The following is a 23,697-nucleotide window of genomic DNA, read 5'->3' as shown; positions in this document are numbered from 1 at the left end:
AAATTTATTTACACATACGGTATGATGTTTCTAAGTTCCAACAATATGAAAACCTAATATTCATTGACTTGGTGAGACTAATTACTTTTATTATTAATAGGTGGGTGTGTTCTTTCACAAAAAAAATGTTAGGGGTTTAAGCTTTTACGCCACACAGTCACAATTCTTGCTGAATAAGATCATTTGTTATCGTAACTATGCCGTGAACGTAAATTTAATATTTTTGGAAGGAGAGATAAGGTTTTGATTGTGACATGGCATTGTCAAGTTTTGAAGTTGTGTTATGATGAGTGGTAAATTTGAAAAAAGTTCTGGAGTATCTGGGCGTGAAGTGATAACTTTGTAACTACAAGGACCAATATATCGAAACTTAAAAGTATAATACATACACATATACAAGTTGACTATAAGCATATTCGATCACTCGCTTGAACTTTGCTTATTCGCATGCTTTACGATGAATAAATACTTTTTATATCAGGTGTGGTTTAAACGATGCCTTTGTTAAATCGAACTGAACCTGAAATATGGGTGAAATGGAATTCCTTTCCACCAATTGAAAAAATTGGTGGAAATTGAAATTTTCACGAATGAAACTCAACTTTCATTCGATTCTCCCCAAAAGTTCAAGATTCTCTTTGCCAACCAAATGTAACCACTCAGGCTTGTGCCACCGAGCCGGGTTTAATTCTTGGTTATGCCAAATTGTTCAAAAAGGAAATGTGACTAGAGGGTGCGCATAATGATCAATTCACCCGGTATCAGGTCTCGCGCTCGGGAGGCTTGATTATCAGAGGTTTTACCTTCTATGGGGAGCCAATGTGCTCGTTCATAGGAGGTTTCCTCGCTTACCAAGTGTTCGGAACCCCGTCAGTGACTCTTACCTGCCTTTAAAAAAAAAATAAGGCTTCTGTAAACTGATTTTGTTCCTTTTTAACTTTCTTTTCAAATAGAAAAAGAAAACTACGAGTACTTAAAAACAAGCATTCACAAGCCAGATTAATCCAAAATAATCAGCCTTATGATATTTCATTAAAACGCATTGCATTTCATCTATACATATTTCGTGTTTGTAAAGGGTACTGAATAACCTTTGATCAACTATTTGATAAGAATCAAAGGGCAAACAACTGAACAAGTGATGGAAAAACTATGTTTCAAAATGATCATTTTGAATGTGCATGGATTTACAACAGATTGGCTCATGTTGCTAACCAATATGAGGAAATTGGCTTCTGTTTACGCTTCAATATAACATGATCATTAAAAAGCTGATGCCTGAAAAGCCAAAAGCCACAAATTAAAAATGGTTAATGGCAAAATAAACGCTCGATTAGTCTGTGCATAATATAACATATTCTTATTCATAGAGGGCCAAATTAGGAACTAGTCGTTTGACCCAAATCACTTTTGTGTCCACTTATTCCAATGTAGTACAAACATACAACGCACATTAGAAAACATTCGATCCTTTTGACCCATTTGCTTTTAATTACTCTTTTTAACCTGTTAACAATCAAACATACCCATATAGACCCATATACAGATAAACAGGTCAATATTGCTACTCTAGTTATTTTTTTATACGATTTGTCTCTAACCTCTATTGTGTTGCATCATTATTCTTTACTTCAAGTAACACATATATGGGAACTAAGAAAAAACATAAGTATGAGTGGTCTTAGGATACTGTTATAATCAGCTTGTAATTTGGGCCTTTTCATCAATAATCACACATGTCAATATAGTTCAGATTACCTTACATATTCTAGTTTTATAACAACGATCCCATTTAATAAGAGTCATGAACTAAGCTGCTGCACCTGCAAGTAAAATATACATGATACATCCAATATGTTTATCACGTACATTTCAAATATTAATCACATGTAAAGGAACGAAATATGGATCTACAGATACCTTTGTCTAAAAACGGAATGCATGACTCATAATCTCGTTCACAAGAAATAATCAAGAGATTATCTGTTAACCTGTACTCCATGTTGGCTTGCTGAACGTTTTCCATGACCTGTAACATGAATAAGTGTGGCGAATACAAATTTTTAATCAACGTTTTGTTGGGTTTTGTTATTGGGTTTCCAAATATGAGTAAGTATTAACAAGCCCAAGCCCAACAAAATTAGGCCCATTGCTTGGTTGACTTGGTCAAGCATAGGAGGGCATCTTAAAACATCAAGTTGCAGCTGTTTTCATTATCAAGAGTGCAAGAGAGATCAAGAAAAAGTCAAAACCCCAATTCCCGTCTACAGTGACAGCAGGCCAGAAAACCTTCGATCCCCGGAGATCCGACCGTTGAATCTTCACAATTTTTGGACTGTGTCTTCCTGACATCAGTGCCAACATTTTCAACCGTTGAATTCGTCTAATAAGGTCTGTAGGTCGTGTTCTTGCTGCTGGAACAGAGAGCAGATTTTTGGGTGAGATAATTCCTCTTTTGTCTTTTTAGGTTGTTCATATACTTGTTGATTGTTGTAGTTCAAGAGTATGATGATGTTGTATACCTCTATATGATCTAGAGAAGACCTATTGTATTGTTCTCTTTGTTGATGATAGTGGAATTTAAGTGGCTTACGAGTCCCGTGGTTTTTACTCTCGATTTTGAGAGGTTTTCCACGTAAAAATTCTCGTGTGTATTGTGTGTGCTCGATTATTGTTATTAGCTGATTTGGTACTAAATTGGGACTGATTTAAGTTGGTTTTGATATAGCTTGTTTGTTAGTTTCCTCACGGGTTCATACGGGTCGGGAAATGCTTGTCAAACGGGTTTGTTTCCGCTTTGTAGATTGCCCGTTGTGATTATTTTCCCATCAAATTGGTATCAAGAGCTAGGTTATTTGATTTGACTTGTGTGAAAGATGGAAGCTAATACAAGTAAGATGATTAGTTTAAATGGTTCAAATTATCATGTTTGGAAAGGCAAGATGGAGGATCTTCTTTATGTAAAAGATTATTATTTGCCTGTTTTTACTGAGGATAAACCTGAGGAAAAATCTGATGCTCAATGGAAAATTTTGCATAGACAAGTATGTGGGTATATTCGGCAGTGGGTTGATGATAATGTAGTGAACCATATTACTGGGGAGACTGATGCTAAAGCCTTATGGAAAAAGCTTGAGCAGTTATATGAACGAAAGACTGGGAATAACAAGTTGTTCTTAATTAAGCAGATGATGGCTTTGAAGTACCATGATGGGACTCCTATTACAGATCACCTAAATGCATATCAGGGTATTATAAATCAGCTTGCAGGTATGGGTATCAAGTTTGAGGATGAGATTCAGGGTCTCTGGTTACTTGGTACATTACCGGACTCTTGGGAGACTTTTAGGACATCTTTGTCCAACTCTGCACCGAATGGTACTATCACCATGGAATTGGCTAAGGGTAGTATTTTGAATGAAGAGATGAGAAGAAAGTCACAAGGTTCCTCTTCACAGTCAGATATCTTGGTCACAGAAACGCGGGGGAGAAGTCATAGTAGAGGTCAGGGTAAAAGAGGCAATCATCGTAGCAGCTCACGCAAAGGCAAATTTGCTAATGTTGAGTGTTATAATTGTCATGAAAAGGGGCACACAAAGTGGTATTGTCCAAAGTTGAAGAATGAGAAGAAAAAGGCATATGATAAGAATAAACAAAAGAAAAGTGATGGTGGTGATGATGATAAGGTTGAAGTTAACGCTATCACAGATGAGTTCTTTGTTTGTATTGATTATGATATGATCAATCTTACTCATGATGACACGAGTTGGATTGTTGATAGTGGTGCTACATGTCATGTTGCAATTTGTAGAGATCACTTCTCATCTTACACTCCAGGTGACTATGGATTTGCTAGGATGGGTAATGCCGGGTTATCAAAGATCGTTGGTATTGGAGATGTTTTTTTGAAATTTGACACGGGAATGGAGTTAGTTTTGCATAATGTAAAACATGTTCCGGATATGAGACTTAATGTTATTTCAACAGGCATTCTTGATGATGATGGTTATTATAACGGTTTTGGTAATGGTATTTGGAAACTAACTCTTGGTTCTATGATAGTGGGAAGAGGCAAGAAAGACTCAAGATTATACATCACGCGTCCGAAGATCATCCAGAACATTGTTAACGCTGTGGACAATGTTGATTCTACTGAGTTGTGGCATAAAAGACTTGGCCACATGAGTGAAAAGGGGATGTCTATCTTGTTCAAGAAGAATGTGTTGTCGGGTGTTAGTGGTATTGATTTGAGTAAGTGTTCTCACTGTTTGGCAGGGAAACAGACCAGAGTTGCGTTTAAGAGTCATTCTCCTTTTCGAATGGAGAACATACTTGATCTAGTTCATTCGGATGTTTGTGGGCCTATGAAGACTAGGACACTTGGTGGATGTTCCTACTTTGTTACATTAATCGATGATCATTCCAGGAAGGTGTGGGTTTATACCTTAAAGTCAAAGGATCAAGTATTTGAAAAGTTTAAGGAATTTCATACACTAGTTGAAAGGCAAACGGGGAAGAAACTCAAGTGTATTCGGACTGATAATGGCGGTGAATACATTGGCAGATTTGATGCTTATTGTAAGGAGAATGGTATTCGGCATCAAAAGACTCCACCAAAGACACCTCAGTTGAATGGCTTAGCAGAGAGGATGAACAGAACTTTGGTTGAGAGAGTTAGATGTTTGCTTTCACATGCAGGGTTGTCCGATTCCTTTTGGGGTGAGGCTTTAAATACGGCAGTTCATATTATTAATCTAACCCCTTGTGTTCCTTTGCATTTTGATGTTCCTAACAGGGTTTGGAGCGGCAAAGATGTTTCTTACCGTCATTTACGAGTTTTTGGATGTAAAGCTTTTGTTCATATTCCCAAAGATGAGAGGTCAAAGCTTGATATGAAGACTAAGCCATGTGTATTCCTCGGCTATGGTGAAGATGATTTTGGGTACAGGTTATATGATCCAGTTCAGAAGAAACTTGTACGAAGCCGAGATGTTGTTTTTACAGAAGATCAGATGTTAAAAGATGTTGAGAAGACAGATTCAGTTCCTCAACCTAGTACTGATCTTGTTGATTTGGATCCAGTTACTCCACAACATGTTGGAGATGATGTTCAGAATGATGAACATGGTACTGATGTTGGTGATGCTCCGGAGCAGATAGAGATTCCAGTACCAGATGTGCCCCCATTTGTCCCACTTAGGCGGTCTACCCGAGACCGTCATCCTTCTGTTAGATATTCTGCTGATGAGTATGTATTAGTTACTGATGGGGGAGAGCCAGAATGTTATTCAGAAGCAATGAAAGATGAGCATAAGAAAGAGTGGGGTGAAGCTATGCAAGATGAGATGAATTCCTTGCATGAGAACAATACTTATGAGCTGGTGAAGTTACCTAAAGGTAAGAGAGCTTTGAGAAACAAATGGGTATTCAAAGTGAAGACAGATGAGCTTACTTCACAACCAAGGTACAAAGCTAGGTTAGTCGTTAAAGGATTCAGCCAGAAAAAGGGTATTGATTTTGATGAGATTTTCTCACCGGTTGTGAAGATGGGATCTATTCGAGTGGTTCTTGGATTAGCTGCTAGTCTTGATCTTGAGGTTGAACAGATGGATGTCAAGACTGCTTTTCTTCACGGTGATTTGGATAAGGAAATCTACATGATGCAACCTGAAGGTTTTCAGGTTAAGGGTAAAGAAAATTATGTTTGTAGACTTCAGAAAAGTTTATATGGGTTGAAGCAAGCACCGAGACAGTGGTATAAGAAGTTTGAGTCGGTTATAGGAAAGCAAGGCTACCGAAAGATAACTTCAGATCATTGTGTTTTCTTTCAGAGGTTTGGTGATGATGATTTCATCATATTGTTGTTATACGTTGATGATATGTTGATTGTTGGTAAAAATATTAAAAGAATTGCGCAGTTGAAGCGAGAATTGAGCAAGTCTTTTGCTATGAAAGACTTGGGGCCAGCAAAACAGATTCTTGGCATTCGAATTTCTAGAGATAGAGGTGCTAAGACGTTACATATATCACAAGAGCAATACATTGAAAAGGTGCTAAGTAGATTCAACATGAAGAATGCTAAAGTGGTTAGTTCCCCTCTTACAAACAACTTTAAGCTAACAGAAAGAGATTGTCCTACTTCAAAGGAGGATGTTGAGGAGATGGATATAGTTCCATATGCATCAGCAGTTGGTAGCTTGATGTATGCTATGGTGTGTACTAGGCCAGATATAGCTCATGCGGTAGGTGTTGTTAGTCGGTTTATGTCAAATCCGGGTAAGAAGCATTGGGAAGCGGTTAAATGGATTATGAGATACTTACGAGGTACTTCAAAGTTAGGTATCACATTCGGAAATGGAGAGCCGATGCTTGTTGGTTATACAGACTCAGATATGGCAGGAAACAAAGATAACATGAAATCCACTTCTGGATATTTGATGACTTTCGCAGGGGGAGCAGTTTCATGGCAATCAAGGTTACAAAAGTGTGTTGCATTGTCTACGACCGAGGCTGAATATATGGCAGCAACAGAAGCGTGCAAAGAACTATTGTGGATGAAAAGGTTTCTACAAGACCTTGGGTTTAAGCAATCACGATATGTGGTTCTTTGTGATAATGAGAGTGCGATTCATTTGGCTAGAAATTCTATGTATCATAAGCGGACAAAACATATAGATGTGCGGTATCATTGGATTAGAGAACGTCTTGAAGATGGTTCGTTTGAACTTGATAAAGTTCACACCGATGATAATGGTTCCGACATGTTCACAAAGGCTTTAGCAAGTGAGAAGCTCAAGGTATGTTGCTCGATCGCCGGGATGGCGATTCCTTCCTCATAATTGGAAAGGGGGAGATTTGTTGGGTTTTGTTATTGGGTTTCCAAATATGAGTAAGTATTAACAAGCCCAAGCCCAACAAAATTAGGCCCATTGCTTGGTTGACTTGGTCAAGCATAGGAGGGCATCTTAAAACATCAAGTTGCAGCTGTTTTCATTATCAAGAGTGCAAGAGAGATCAAGAAAAAGTCAAAACCCCAATTCCCGTCTACAGTGACAGCAGGCCAGAAAACCTTCGATCCCCGGAGATCCGACCGTTGAATCTTCACAATTTTTGGACTGTGTCTTCCTGACATCAGTGCCAACATTTTCAACCGTTGAATTCGTCTAATAAGGTCTGTAGGTCGTGTTCTTGCTGCTGGAACAGAGAGCAGATTTTTGGGTGAGATAATTCCTCTTTTGTCTTTTTAGGTTGTTCATATACTTGTTGATTGTTGTAGTTCAAGAGTATGATGATGTTGTATACCTCTATATGATCTAGAGAAGACCTATTGTATTGTTCTCTTTGTTGATGATAGTGGAATTTAAGTGGCTTACGAGTCCCGTGGTTTTTACTCTCGATTTTGAGAGGTTTTCCACGTAAAAATTCTCGTGTGTATTGTGTGTGCTCGATTATTGTTATTAGCTGATTTGGTACTAAATTGGGACTGATTTAAGTTGGTTTTGATATAGCTTGTTTGTTAGTTTCCTCACGGGTTCATACGGGTCGGGAAATGCTTGTCAAACGGGTTTGTTTCCGCTTTGTAGATTGCCCGTTGTGATTATTTTCCCATCACGTTTGCGTTATCATAATCATAACAGATATTATTCAAGGACAAACTCCAGTAGAAAGTTTAAGACAGTAATAATGATTACAAAAATGCTTTATTATTATAAATAAAACTCTAACAAATGTATAGAATGGAGCGATTTCGGAGATTGTATGTGGTATACAAACACTATTTGTGATCTTCAACCTGTTTAAACAAGGTTGAAAAAGACGCGTGACGAAGACGAACCGGTAAAGACCTTGAAAGGTGGAATTGGTCAAGATGGGGTCGAGACGGACGACGACTAACGTTGACTTTTAAATAATATATAGGGTTTCTATAATTTTTTGGATAATTATAGTGTATATAGTAATTTATCTTTAAGGGATACTAAGTCGGTGTTTTTCCCAATTAATATTTAAATGGGCTTGGGATTTTCGTTTACAGTAGAGAAAGGGCAGACAAAAAGTCAACTTTTGACCGACGTTGACCAATTTTCCCGACTTTGACCTGACTTTTAGTGTTGACCGACTAATAAGACGGTTTTAGGTGAAACGGGACGGACTAGTCACCAAACCGCCGCAACTGTTGTTTGCAGCCATGTTTAAGCCCTTAAAACATTCTCTAACAAGTTATACTTCCTTAATTTACTTGCTGCAAAAAAGAACAACCCAATGTGACCCATACGGAAGTAAGTGGGTAAAAACTGTCACTGTCACCTCTATTAATGAGTATAGTAGTTATCACACCAGATATGATAAATAAGGATATCACATTCTTTTTTTATAATGATCATAGTAGAATTGTAATTAACATAATAAATAAACAAGAGCAAGAAAGCACCTGGCCTTGAGCTGCACTGACTAAGCTTTTTATCATTTCTCTGTCAGGTTCAACATTTGGGGTAACGATGGCTGTTTGATCCTGGTAGCCAACACCAAACACAACATAAGATCATATAAAGCGGGTTTGGATTTATAGTTTAATTATACAATTAACTATATGTGTTTAGAAAATATGTCAATATGGGCGAGCCGGGGTAAAGGGTCATAATGTTTACTTTTTGGTTGAGAGGGGTAAATTGGGTTGACCCAAATCATTTTTTGTCCGTCTATATACTTATATGATCACAACAATGATATCTTAGCAATAATTGAAGCCTCTTTAAAGAGAATGAACTTTTGAGGCTTGCTGCATTACAAAAACACTTTGGGCAACTTTCAAGCTTTTGACCCGTTTCCTTTTATGCTACTTGTTTTACTTACCCATTTAAACCGTTATGTACACAACATAAGACCCATCATAAGTGAACAGGTAGAAAATTATGTTACTCTAACACTATAAAACAATTATTGCAACTTAAATTCATGATAACCAGATATCCACCTTCAAAACGCAGCTCCAAGTTGATATCTTTTGATTTGGTAACTAATCGTTCATCTTCATTTCATCAGCCAAATCTGGAGTACAATTCATCGAAGCACATTTGGTGTTAGTAACATCTGCCAAACATGGATGACCAGTTTTTTGTGTTGACCACTCTTTCAAAAGTTTATTTCCATCCGTTGACCTGTGTCTAGAAGCAGAACGAGCTTTCCTCTTAATATTTGACATCCAAAAAGGTTCCCCGAAGTTCCCTTCCGTTTCACCGGGTCACACAACTGAATTTCTATTGTCAACTATAACAACAGGGGATAGCGTATTTAAAGTACTTTTAAATGTCACATTTCGTCTCATGTTTCTACACGTCCTTCTCTTTTTCGGCCATTTCCATAAATCACCAAAATTATCTGAACGACCTAATTTTCTTTTATATAGTTTACCATGTGTAACATACCCCAGATTACGCGTATATTCAGTCTTCTTTAAACGTTTAACTGATGAGCCGTGCTGTCTAGTTCGAGTAGCTACAGGTGAAAAGGTTTCAACTTTTTTGTCAGAATGTTTCTTTCCCCTGTTTCTACTAAAAACTTTTCGATTTCTATTATGAAACTTCTTCACATTTTCAGTTGTTGACTTTCCTGTTGACTTTATGGTACTCGGCAACTCAACATTCGACTCCTTTTCGTTTATACCATAAACAGTAGAAGGTGGGGCATACAACAAAGCTTGCAGAGTTTCAGCTGCCATTTGAGTGTCGAAACTGACATCCTTCTCATTACCACAATCATTTTCAAAAGGGCGTTTATGTAATTCTACTCCGAGCTGTTCATCACACTCATTTACAGGCTGGTTATCATCCCAGTTGAAGGTTGAATTATCAATTTTGGAAAAAAGATAGATTTGCACTGCCAAATCTTTGGACCCTTTCGCACATGATGCAAGAGGTGATCTTATCCCAACAACTTTTGAATTTGTGGCTTTTGGAGATGAATTAATAACACTAACTGACAAATAATGTTCCACAAATTTCAATGCATTAGCTTGTGATGACTCACCAGGTTCTTGAGATTCATCATATGCTCCATTATCATTCTTATTGCATTTCTTAGTACACTGGTCTGGATCAACTACAGGTAGAATTTCTTTATTTGATACTGAGTTTATCTCTTTGAATCTTGCAATTTGCTGTTCTTGATAATGAGTGTCAGCATGTACAAGATTTGGATCATTATCAGACATTTTGTCTGTCAGATTGCTTCCTGCAGAAGACGAAACCTCAATTGATTGTAAACCAACTGCACTAGTATGTCTCCATAATCGTCCTGATAATGTGCACAGTTGAAAATGAGTGAATAGATAGATCAATAATATAACAGTTTGTGATACATATATTATCAGAGCAGACTGAATAAAAAGCAAATAGAATTTTTGAGCAACAATTTTTTGCTAAGTTATAAATTAGTCTAAACTGCAAACAATGATCAACATTGAAAAGTATAGTTGCCAAGTTACACCTTAAAATAAGCTAAAAATGTAATGCTAAACATATTTCATAACCATTACCACTAAAATCTACATCAACTGGATAAAATTGTTGATAATGAAATTGCATGACATATTTACCTCTAATTTTCCCCTCCTTTTGATCCTTATATATACCTTCATCATCACTATCAAATACACCTTCATCTTCACTGTCATCAACAATCAAAGATCTCAAATCACCAAAAAAATTCGGAATATCCAACTCTGTATCTGCATCCAAATTCTCAAATTCACTTTTCATAAATCCACTTTCCACTTCAGTATAATCAAAATCCTTAGCAATACAACGATCAATCTCAACACTTGCATCAACCTTATTTCCTGATAATTCAGAAAGATGCAATGCTGAAGATATTTCATAAACATTACCAATGCAGTTTACATCAACCGAATAAACTGTTGATCGAGAATAAATAGTCATTTTTACCTCTAACTTTTCCCTCCTTTTGATCCTGACATATACCTTCATCATCACTATCCAACACAACTTCATTTTCACTTTCATCAAGCATCAAAGCTCTCAAATCACCAACAAAATTTGGAATATCCAACTCCTCTGTATCCGCATCCAATTTCACAAATTGATTTCTCGTATATCCGCTTTCAATTTCGTCGATATAATCAAAATCATTAGCAATACCATGATCAATCTCAACACTTGCATCAACCTTATTTTCTGTTAATTCAGAAAAATGAAACACAATTGTATAACACCTTAAAAATCATAATATCACACGCACAAAAAGACGTAAAGAGAAGATAGTTTACCAGCTAGATGATTGTTAACCGCATCCATAGAATTAACCCTAGGAGCAAAACCAAAACCCTAAGTAGGTTATTTCAACTCAAATCAAAACCTGTAACAAAATACAATTAGATACAGCAAAGCTTATATATGAATATATTGTATATTATATTGTAATTTATATAATTATATATACCTTTACCAGATTAAAGTACGATAAGGATGAGTATTTGAGTAATTAGTAAACAGAATGGAAGTCTGATGGTGGAAAACAGATGAAATTACTGAAACGTTACATGTGATACTGGCGATTGATGAATGATGATGAATTTAGGAACTGAGAAATTGTAAGATGGAGAACTTGAGTGTGTGTGTGTGTGTGAGTTTGAGGGAATATTAAAGGAATAAAAATGGTGGAGTTTGGAGGGAAAATTAAATATTAGGGATAAAAATAAAATTGGGGGCATTGTGAGAATGGAACTGGAAAGTGGAAACCTCTCAGTACCGGAAGCGTGTCCTATCGTGAACTAGTACGTATATAATCTTCCTATTCTTATTTAAAATCATAATTATATTATCTTTTGATTGTTAGGAAACCAGACTAGGTGAGCCCAAACAAGATAAGATAAACCCAAGCTATCTAACCCACTTTCAACAAATGAAAAATATAGTGATAATCGTAAAACTTGCAAGAATGATAAATAACACGGAAATTTAACGTGGTTATATGCAATAACAAGTGATTGCTTTAGTCCACGGCCAACCAAAGAGTGTTCTATATTGATTAATTTTGTGGTGGTGAGTCTACAATGAGTTCTAACTAGGAGTATTTATAGGAAACCAAGAACACTTAAGAAAACTTAAGCATGCTTCATGAAATCATCAACTAGCCATCTTGATCCTCTTTACACCCTTGCATATGCATGATCACAGCTATAAAACAAGGTGTAAAGTAGCCCATATGCACCTAAAGTGACAACTTGGACAAACAAAACCGGATCCCATTAGCAAAAGCTGATCCACTTGTTGCCAGCAAAGGGATGCGCCACATCTCATAGGTGATGCGCCGCATCACCTCAATTTTTCACGACAGCAGATTCAAACCAGCATTAGATGCGCCGCATCTAAAGTCAGATGCGCCGCATCTGACCCCTTTGGTGCGCCATATCAGCTCAATGCCCCGCATCACTAACCTTCGGGCCAAAAATGATGCATGGATGCGCCGCATCCATGAGTGATGCGCCGCATCACTCCCTGGAACCAGTTTTCTACTTGTTTAAACGTCTCCACACCTCAACAAATCTCCCACTTGGAGACTTTGAACAAACTCAATCCTTCGTAGACTCGCCTAATCTAACCAAGAACATTAAATACCATTTACACACCGCCAAACGCCATTTGGGTCCTCCAATTACCGTTTAGAACACGCACCTCAACTCACGGATGAGTAGACTTTCGATATAAGGTCTTCAACGCTACTTGTTAGATTTCAAACATTATTATCCCACAATAATAACTTTGATCTACTAATTACACCTCCTTCCGCTGAGCTATAATTTGATCACCATGTTACTAGCTTGAGAAAATAAAACAAAAACAACAACAAAAAAAAAAAAACTCTTTGGCTATGACACCTATCTCCTTACACTAGGAGATAACGGGTCGTTTGAGTCCGACCCGACCCAATTAACCCCATCGCCCAAGCGATCCACCCGTACACTATAACATCCACCCAATTTAACTTTCCAACATAGAATAAACTCGCCGGTAGATTAAACATGTGGACAATCCCATCAAGGCAACCGTGTGAGAATGCAATCACACCCTTGATGTTCCACATAACCGCCTTAGCTTTCACCATTGGAACACCGACTACATACATGCGCACGTCTTTTGACAAACCCGATTTTTCACCACAAGCCAACTCCCACTGTACGGATGTTTCTTTAACAGTGACTCTCAAGAAAATCTCTTGTTCATCTTCTTCGGCCGATTGCAACAAAGTTGCCATTGGAGAAGATCTACTTGAAGTAACGAAAGCTCTAGTATAACCAATTCTGTCTGAATCTTTACTAGCTTCGACTTCCCTTGAGCTCCCACTCAAACAAGATCCCTCAACAAACCCGGAAAGCATTAGCATGCTAGGATTTCTAATACCCATGAAATCACCTAGCCATTCTTCAACCATATACTTGGTTCCCCTCTTGTACCCGCGAGCAACCACATGACCTCCCTTAAACACCTTTCACTTTTGATCTCCAAATAGGACATGACACTTATCATCATCCAATTGCCCAACTGAGATTAACCTACTCTTGAGCTTTGGAATGAACCTCACGTTCCTCAAGATCCAAGTATGTTTAACCATAAGATCACCAATACCCGCAATGAAATGTCCCGTCCTTATTGATTAAAAACGTTCCATATTAATTGATTTCGTTGCGAGGTTTTGACCTCTATATGAGACGTTTTTCAAAGACTGCATTCATTTTAAAACAAATCATAACCTTTATTTCATCAATAAAGGTTTAAAAAGCTTTACGTAGATTATCAAATAATGATAATCTAAAATATCCTGTTTACACACGACCATTACATAATGGTTTACAATACAAATATGTTACAACAAAATAAGTTTCTTGAATGCAGTTTTTACACAATATCATACAAGCATGGACTCCAAATCTCGTCCTTATTTAAGTATGCGACAGCGGAAGCTCTTAATAATCACCTGAGAATAAACATGCTTAAAACGTCAACAAAAATGTTGGTGAGTTATAGGTTTAACCTATATATATCAAATCATAATAATAGACCACAAGATTTCATATTTCAATACACATCCCATACATAGAGATAAAAATCATTCATATGGTGAACACCTGGTAACCGACATTAACAAGATGCATATATAAGAATATCCCCATCATTCCGGGACACCCTTCGGATATGATATAAATTTCGAAGTACTAAAGCATCCGGTACTTTGGATGGGGTTTGTTAGGCCCAATAGATCTATCTTTAGGATTCGCGTCAATTAGGGTGTCTGTTCCCTAATTCTTAGATTACCAGACTTAATAAAAAGGGGCATATTCGATTTCGATAATTCAACCATAGAATGTAGTTTCACGTACTTGTGTCTATTTTGTAAATCATTTATAAAACCTGCATGTATTCTCATCCCAAAAATATTAGATTTTAAAAGTGAGACTATAACTCACTTTCACAGATTTTTACTTCGTCGGGAAGTAAGACTTGGCCACTGGTTGATTCACGAACCTATAACAATATATACATATATATCAAAGTATGTTCAAAATATATTTACAACACTTATAATATATTTTGATGTTTTAAGTTTATTAAGTCAGCTGTCCTCGTTAGTAACCTACAACTAGTTGTCCACAGTTAGATGTACAGAAATAAATCGATAAATATTATCTTGAATCAATCCACGACCCAGTGTATACGTATCTCAGTATTGATCACAACTCAAACTATATATATTTTGGAATCAACCTCAACCCTGTATAGCTAACTCCAACATTCACATATAGAGTGTCTATGGTTGTTCTGAAATATATATAGATGTGTCGAAATGATAGGTCGAAACATTGTATACGTGTCTATGGTATCTCAAGATTACATAATATACAATACAAGTTGATTAAGTTATGGTTGGAATAGATTTGTTACCAATTTTCACGTAGCTAAAATGAGAAAAATTATTCAATCTTGTTTTACCCATAACTTCTTCATTTTAAATCCGTTTTGAGTGAATCAAATTGCTATGGTTTCATATTGAACTCTATTTTATGAATCTAAACAGAAAAAGTATAGGTTTATAGTCGGAAAAATAAGTTACAAATCATTTTTGTAAAGGTAGTCATTTCAGTCGAAAGAACGACGTCTAGATGACCATTTTAGAAAACATACTTCCACTTTGAGTTTAACCATAATTTTTGGATATAGTTTCATGTTCATAATAACAATCATTTTCTCAGAATAAAAACTTTTAAATCAAAGGTTATCATAGTTTTTAATTAACTAACCCAAAACAGCCCGCGGTGTTACTACGACGGCGTAAATCCGGTTTTACGGTGTTTTTCGTGTTTCCAGGTTTTAAATCATTAAGTTAGCATATCATATAGATATAGAACATGTGTTTAGTTGATTTTAAAAGTCAAGTTAGAAGGATTAACTTTTGTTTGCGAACAAGTTTAGAATTAACTAAACTATGTTCTAGTGATTACAAGTTTAAACCTTCGAATAAGATAGCTTTATATGTATGAATCGAATGATGTTATGAACATCATTACTACCTTAAGTTCCTTGGATAAACCTACTGGAAAAGAGAAAAATGGATCTAGCTTCAACGGATCCTTGGATGGCTCGAAGTTCTTGAAGCAGAATCATGACACGAAAACAAGTTCAAGTAAGATCATCACTTGAAATAAGATTGTTATAGTTATAGAAATTGAACCAAAGTTTGAATATGATTATTACCTTGTATTAGAATGATAACCTACTGTAAGAAACAAAAATTTCTTGAGGTTGGATGATCACCTTACAAGATTGGAAGTGAGCTAGCAAACTTGAAAGTATTCTTAATTTTATGTAACTAGAACTTGTAGAATATATGAAGAACACATAGAACTTGAAGATAGAACTTGAGAGAGATCAATTAGATGAATAAAATTGAAGAATGAAAGTTTTTGTAGGTGTTTTTGGTCGTTGGTGTATGGATTAGATATAAAGGATATGTAATTTTGTTTTCATGTAAATAAGTCATGAATGATTACTTATATTTTTGTAACTTTATGAGATATTTCATGCTAGTTGCCAAATGATGATTCCCACATGTGTTAGGTGACTCACATGGGCTGCTAAGAGCTGATCATTGGAGTGTATATACCAATAGTACATATATCTAAAAGCTGTGTATTGTACGAGTACGAATACGGGTGCATACGAGTAGAATTGTTGATGAAACTGAACAAAGATGTAATTGTAAGCATTTTTGTTAAGTAGAAGTATTTTTATAAGTGTATTGAAGTCTTTCAAAAGTGTATAAATACATATTAAAACACTACATGTATATACATTTTAACTGAGTCGTTAAGTCATCGTTAGTCGTTACATGTAAGTGTTGTTTTGAAACCTTTAGGTTAACGATCTTGTTAAATGTTGTTAACCCAATGTTTATAATATCAAATGAGATTTTAAATTATTATATTATCATGATATTATCATGTATGAATATCTCTTAATATGATATATATACATTAAATGTCTTTACAACGATAATCGTTACATATATGTCTCGTTTAAAAATCATTAAGTTAGTAGCCTTGTTTTTACATATGTAGTTCATTGTTAATATACTTAATGATATGTTTACTTATCATAGTATCATGTTAACTATATATGTCCATATATATGTCATTATATAGTTTTTACAAGTTTTAACGTTCGTGAATCACCGGTCAACTTGGGTGGTCAATTGTCTATATGAAACATATTTCAATTAATCAAGTCTTAACAAGTTTGATTGCTTAAAATGTTGGAAACATTTAATCATGTAAATATCAATCTCAATTAATATATATAAACATGGAAAATTTCGGGTCACTACAGTACCTACCCGTTAAATAAATTTCGTCCCGAAATTTTAAGCTGTTGAAGGTGTTGATGAATCTTCTGGAAATAGATGCGGGTATTTCTTCTTCATCTGATCTTCACGCTCCCAGGTGAACTCGGGTCCTCTACGAGCATTCCATCGAACCTTAACAATTGGTATCTTGTTTTGCTTAAGTCTTTTAACCTCACGATCCATTATTTCGACGGGTTCTTCGATGAATTGAAGTTTTTCGTTGATTTGGATTTCATCTAACGGAATAGTGAGATCTTCTTTAGCAAAACATTTCTTCAAATTTGAGACGTGGAAAGTGTTATGTACAGCCGCGAGTTGTTGAGGTAACTCAAGTCGGTAAGCTACTGGTCCGACACGATCAATAATCTTGAATGGTCCAATATACCTTGGATTTAATTTCCCTCGTTTACCAAATCGAACAAGGCCTTTCCAAGGTGCAACTTTAAGCATGACCATCTCTCCAATTTCAAATTCTATATCTTTTCTTTTAATGTCAGCGTAGCTCTTTTGTCGACTTTGGGCGGTTTTCAACCGTTGTTGAATTTGGATGATCTTCTGGGTAGTTTCTTGTATAATCTCCGGACCCGTAATCTGTCTATCCCCCACTTCACTCCAACAAATCGGAGACCTGCACTTTCTACCATAAAGTGCTTCAAACTACGCCATCTCAATGCTTGAATGGTAGCTGTTGTTGTAGGAAAATTCTGCTAACGGTAGATGTCGATCCCAACTGTTTCCGAAATCAATAACACATGCTCGTAGCATGTCTTCAAGCGTTTGTATCATCCTTTCGCTCTGCCCATCAGTTTGTGGATGATAGGCAGTACTCATGTCTAGACGAGTTCCTAATGCTTGCTGTAATGTCTGCCAGAATCTTGAAATAAATCTGCCATCCCTATCAGAGATAATAGAGATTGGTATTCCATGTCTGGAGATGACTTCCTTCAAATACAGTGGTGCTAACTTCTCCATCTTGTCATCTTCTCTTATTGGCAGGAAGTGTGCTGATTTGGTGAGACGATCAACTATTACCCAAATAGTATCAAAACCACTTGCAGTCCTTGGCAATTTAGTGATGAAATCCATGGTAATGTTTTCCGATTTCCATTCCGGGATTTCGGGTTGTTGAAGTAGACCTGATGGTTTCTGATGCTCAGCTTTGACCTTAGAACACGTCAAACATTCTCCTACGTATTTAGCAACATCGACTTTCATGCCCGGCCACCAAAAATTTTTCTTGAGATCCTTGTACATCTTCCCCGTTCCAGGATGTATTGAGTATCTGGTTTTATGAGCTTCTCTAAGTACCATTTCTCTTATATCTCCAAATTTTGGTACCCAAATCCTTTCAGCCCTATACCGGGTTCCGTCTTCCCGAATATTAAGATGCTTCTCCGATCCTTTGGGTATTTCATCCTTTAAATTTCCCTCTTTTAAAACTCCTTGTTGCGCCTCCTTTATTTGAGTAGTAAGGTTATTATGAATCATTATATTCATAGATTTTACTCGAATGGGTTCTCTGTCCTTCCTGCTCAAGGCATCGGCTACCACATTTGCCTTTCCCGGGTGGTAACGAATCTCAAAGTCGTAATCATTCAATAATTCAATCCACCTACGCTGCCTCATATTCAGTTGTTTCTGATTAAATATGTGTTGAAGACTTTTGTGGTCGGTATATATAATACTTTTGACCCCATATAAGTAGTGCCTCCAAGTCTTTAATGCAAAAACAACCGCTCCTAATTCCAAATCATGCGTCGTATAATTTTTTTCGTGAATCTTCAATTGTCTAGACGCATAAGCAATCACCTTCGTTCGTTGCATTAATACACAACCGAGACCTTGCTTTGATAAGTCACAATAAATCACAAAATCATCATTCCCTTCAGGCAATGACAATATAGGTGTCGTAGTTAGCTTTTTCTTCAATAACTGAAACGCTTTCTCTTGTTCATCATTCCATTCAAATTTCTTCCCTTTATGCGTTAATGCAGTAACATCACCATCAGCCCGTAGTATGATATTGTCTGCTTTGGACACAAGCCGATCACCGACGGGCTACCCGCGCACGAGTACAACCCCGGATCGCACTTCTACCTCACGGATTTGCTTCTCGGGTAAACACCCTCAAAACGCGTCATACCAGAAGAGGTATCCACACCCTTATAAGGAGTGCTTTGTTTTCCTCTCCCACCGATGTGGGACGAGTGTGTTACAACTCTCCCCCCCTTCGGGACACTGCGTCCCCGCAGTGCACATCGATTCGGGCCCCAGCTCTGATACCATAAGTAACATCACCATCAGCCCGTAGTATGATATTGTCCACTTTGGACACAAGCCGATCACCGACGGGCTACCCGCGCACGAGTACTGAAATGTCCTGTTCTTATTGATTAAAAACGTTCCATATTAATTGATTTCGTTGCGAGGTTTTGACCTCTATATGAGACGTTTTTCAAAGACTGCATTCATTTTAAAACAAACCATAACCTTTATTTCATCAATAAAGGTTTAAAAAGCTTTACGTAGATTATCAAATAATGATAATCTAAAATATCCTGTTTACACACGACCATTACATAATGGTTTACAATACAAATATGTTACAACAAAATAAGTTTCTTGAATGCAGTTTTTACACAATGTAACATCCCGCGTTTTTCCGTTAAATTTATTTTAACACCGTCTTTTTTTTTTAAATAATATCTTTCGTCATTTAATTTGGCATCTTTCGTTAACTAACGTTCATAATATCCTCGTTATTTAATTATAACGTCACCCGTTTACTCGAGCGTTTTAAATATTCGTTTGGTTATTTCCCGCACCCGCTTTGAAACTAGAGGGACCAAACTTGCAAAGAGGCCAAAGATTTGACTAGGTCAACTAGTCAAACCTTCAACCTCCTCCTCTCATTCATCTCTCTCTTTCTCCTTTTGATACTTCCAAATCCTCTCAACTTTCTAACATAAATTCATCATCTAAATCCGGATTAGGGAGCTAGCAACCAAATAAATTACATATTCTTGATCCTCTCATCATCCTCTTCGATTTGATGCTAACTACTTCGATTTTGGGTAACATTTCTAAAACACTAGATTTCTTTAAATTTGTGTTCTTGACTTAAAAGTGTGTTAATTAGTGTCTATGGCTCATTGTGATGTCGTGTATGTAATTTGTATGCTCGATTTGTTGTTTTTGGTGTAACTAGCTTGAATATGAAAATTGCTTGCTTAATCTTTGATTTTGGATGATTAAAAGTTGTTTAATTGTTAAAGTTCATGTATTAAATGTGTTACTAGCATCATTAGCTTCAAATTGATGTGTAGGTTGATTAAGAAAACTTCAAAAACATGATTATTGATTTTGAGATGTTTGACTAGGGTTTGATAGTTCTTGACATGAATTTTTGAATGCTTGAATGTCATGGAATGTTAATTGTTAGTGTCTAGTAGTAATGTATGCTTCATTACCTTCAAAACGGCATATCATATGTGTGAATTGGTTTCCCGAAACTCAAAATGCAATTGATGAACTTGAAACTTTGAAAATGGACTTTTATTGTTCGCTTGATGAGATTTCGGCTATTGTAAATGATGTTATTGTTGGACCATAAGTGCTTAGTTGTATTCCTCGTCAAAATACCTTTCCAACGATATATGATAAGCATTATAAGTGTTTGCGGGTCAAGAGTTGGGTTGGAAAAGGTTTTGGTTCGTGCATACTTTGAAATACTGACCAGAATTCTCTGCCCAGATGGTGGCGCGGCGCGCCCTATCCCCGCGCGGCGCGCGGATTGGCCTGGTCAGATTCTGACCTCTTTGTCCCATTTCACGTGAAATGTTTGACTAGCTACCGACCTCCGATTCACATGAAACTTGTTCTAATATACTTGTATATGAATAATTAGCATAGAAAAATAGTCCGGGACCCGACCCGAACATGTTGACTTTTTTCGTTGACTTTGACCCGACCAAGTTTGACTTTTTGTCAAACTTAACCAATTAATTATGCAATCTTTCTAACATGATTCTATACTTGTATCTTGCATGAAACTTGACAATTTTCTTCACATGCTACATAATCGAGTCGTGTCGAGCCATAGGACTAATTGAACAACTTTGACCCTTCGTGACTATCGTTATTGATACAACCTACTTGTTTAGGTCGAGATTAGCTTTGTCTTTGCACGCGTTTACTCGTTGAAGTACTTTATTAACTCTTGCGCTCAAGGTGAGATCATAGTCCCACTTTTACTCTTTTTGAACTTATATTTGGGATGAGAAAACATAAACGATTCTTTTGAATTAAGTGAACACAAGAACGGGAAAACAAACATTCTACATACGAGTTTAGAACAAAAATCCTCAATTCGATTATCATTAGTTACACTTGACGGGTGTAAGCGAGAACTTATGTTATATGGCCATATGGGTTGACAACCCTCATCTTTGACGGTTCGCTACCGTCTACGGATGAAATATATTTTCGAGAATCAGTGTTTGTTCTAGCACTATGGATGGGGTATACAATGGATGGAATGTTAAGCTTTGATAATTGGGTGCTCGTGAATATTAACTTTTAGAATGTATTACTATTATTTCAACTTCGCAAACCTTGTGGTTCGACTTACTTACTTTTACTCACTTACTTACTTAAACCTATGATTTCACCAACGTTTTCGTTGACAGATTTCTATGTTTTTCTCAGGTCTTGCACGATATGTGATACATGCTTCCGCTCATTATTTGATACTTGCATTGGATGTCGAGTATACATGCATTTCATGGAGCGTCTTATGACTTTACTTTAAACCGTGTCGCCTAGATTTCATTTGTACTTATAACCTTGTAACTTAACTTTTGGTTGAACAATTCTTTTAAACTTTGGAAACAATCTTTATGTTGAAATGAAGGCGACATATTTTGGTCAAACGTTGTCATAAAGACTTATGACCAGGAAATGGGACCCATGTAGACGACGCCGTCACTTGACGATTTGTCGGGGTCGCTACAGATGGTATCAGAGCTGGTTTAACCTTAGCCGTAAAGGTAGTCACGCGCGCCGGCTGTTAGGCCGGGCACTCATACGGACTATGCTTTTTGGCGGGTTAATCGTAGAGGGGGTTCTCACAGTGTTACCTGTGACGAAGCATTGGCTCTTACCCTTGCGATCCCTTAGAATTTGAGGGTTGGCAGTTTGGCAGAAATGCGGGTCGTAAAATCAGTGTCTGAGGTACACTCAGTGGTCACCAAGCAGTTAGCTGGAAAGGCACTGGGTGGGTTTCTACCCCATCTGTCGCTACAAGTGGTATCAGAGCCTTGGTTGTAGGGATTTAGAGTTCATTTATGTCCACCCTGAGTCATAGGGTACATAGGTGAATCTAGACTACAACCGGCATATAGACTGAAGTAGGAATTACTTGACTATTTGTGCATTTATACTCGAACTCTTCTATCATATCTAACTCGTATTCGATCTTGATCTTACGTTGATAAATTTTGTTGACGCGCCACCTTGACTTTATGAAGTAATGTTAAATGCACATGAGAATCAGGGTAATATAATTTCCAGGATTATATTACGGTGATTCACATGGACATTCCGACATTATGACATAAAGAATTTAAGGCGAGTCAAGGAAAAATTTTCTCTCTATCCTTATTCCATATCACGGTTAGTATTGTTAAGAATACTAATCAACGATATTCTTGTGTCATGAAGGAACAATGGCTCACCAAGGTCAACACAATACCCCTCTCGAAACTCTAGAACAAGCTCTTCAACGAATGATAACCACCGCCGTGGGTACGGCCGTGGCCGATCACTTTTCCAACAACACCAATCGTGGAGCCGGTAATTCAAGCGAAGGTTGCTCCTACAAGAACTTCATGAAGTACAACCCTCGCACTTTCGATGGAACCGGAGGACCGGTTGTTCTCACCCGATGGTTTGAACAAATGGAGACCGTTTTTAACACAAGCAGTTGTCGAGACCAAGATAAGGTCAAGTTTTCCACCCTCACTTTCACCGGCATTGCTCTTTCGTGGTGGAACATGTACGTACAATCGGTGGGTATCGATGAAGCCCACACACTCTCATGGACCGAATTAAGAGAAAGAATGATCACCGAATATTTTTTGCGTGACGAGACTTGAAGGCTCGAACAGGGTCTAAGGAATTTAAAAACGGTCGGGAACGACCTCGAAACTTATAATCAACGGTTCATCGAACTAGTCTCAATGTGTCCAAATCTCATGACTCCCGAATCCCTAAGAGTCGAACTTTACATGGATGGCCTCCCTAAGAGCATTCAACACGGGGTAATGGCATCCCAACCCACTAACATACAAGAGGCTTTAACCAAGGCCCGCCAAACTTTAGAAACGGCGAATGAAATGGAAGCACCGGCACCAATGGTCGAGAACCACCCGAGTAACAACAAAAGAAAATGGGAAGCCTCCCAATCAAGCAACCGCAACAATAACAACTTCACCAAAGAGCCCTTTTTCCCCGGTGACAAGAAAGGGTATGCCGGAAAACTACCTTTTTGTAACGAATGCCACAAGCATCACTTTGAAGGATGTGGCAGGTTTCGCCACCGACGCCAAGGAAGTGGTCACATCGACAAACATTGTGGAAGTGCCACCCCCGTCCCTCGAAAGGGACCCAACACACAAAAGTCGGTCACTTGCTACGCATGTGGCCAAACGGGTCATTTTAGGAATGAATGCCCAAATAAGAAAATCAACCCCAACGCACGCCGTTAAACTTTCAACATCAACGCCT

The 23,697-nt window shown here is 37.2% G+C and overlaps 1 long non-coding RNA gene across 1 annotated transcript; it reads right to left on the bottom strand.

Moving 5' to 3' along the window:
* Positions 1-1,175: 1,175 nt before the first annotated feature.
* Positions 1,176-9,849, bottom strand: LOC139873675 (uncharacterized). The gene is made up of 5 exons (XR_011767400.1): positions 8,972-9,849; positions 8,429-8,509; positions 1,921-2,029; positions 1,759-1,823; positions 1,176-1,278 (listed from the first exon to the last, which is right to left on the bottom strand). It is a non-coding gene; the product is annotated as an uncharacterized lncRNA (long non-coding RNA).
* Between the last annotated feature and the right edge of the window lie 13,848 nt (positions 9,850-23,697).

Source organism: Rutidosis leptorrhynchoides, chromosome 10 (assembly GCF_046630445.1).
Source record: "Rutidosis leptorrhynchoides isolate AG116_Rl617_1_P2 chromosome 10, CSIRO_AGI_Rlap_v1, whole genome shotgun sequence".
In the NCBI taxonomy this organism is placed as follows: domain Eukaryota; kingdom Viridiplantae; phylum Streptophyta; class Magnoliopsida; order Asterales; family Asteraceae; genus Rutidosis; species Rutidosis leptorrhynchoides.
This window is presented reverse-complemented; position numbering and strand designations above follow the sequence as displayed.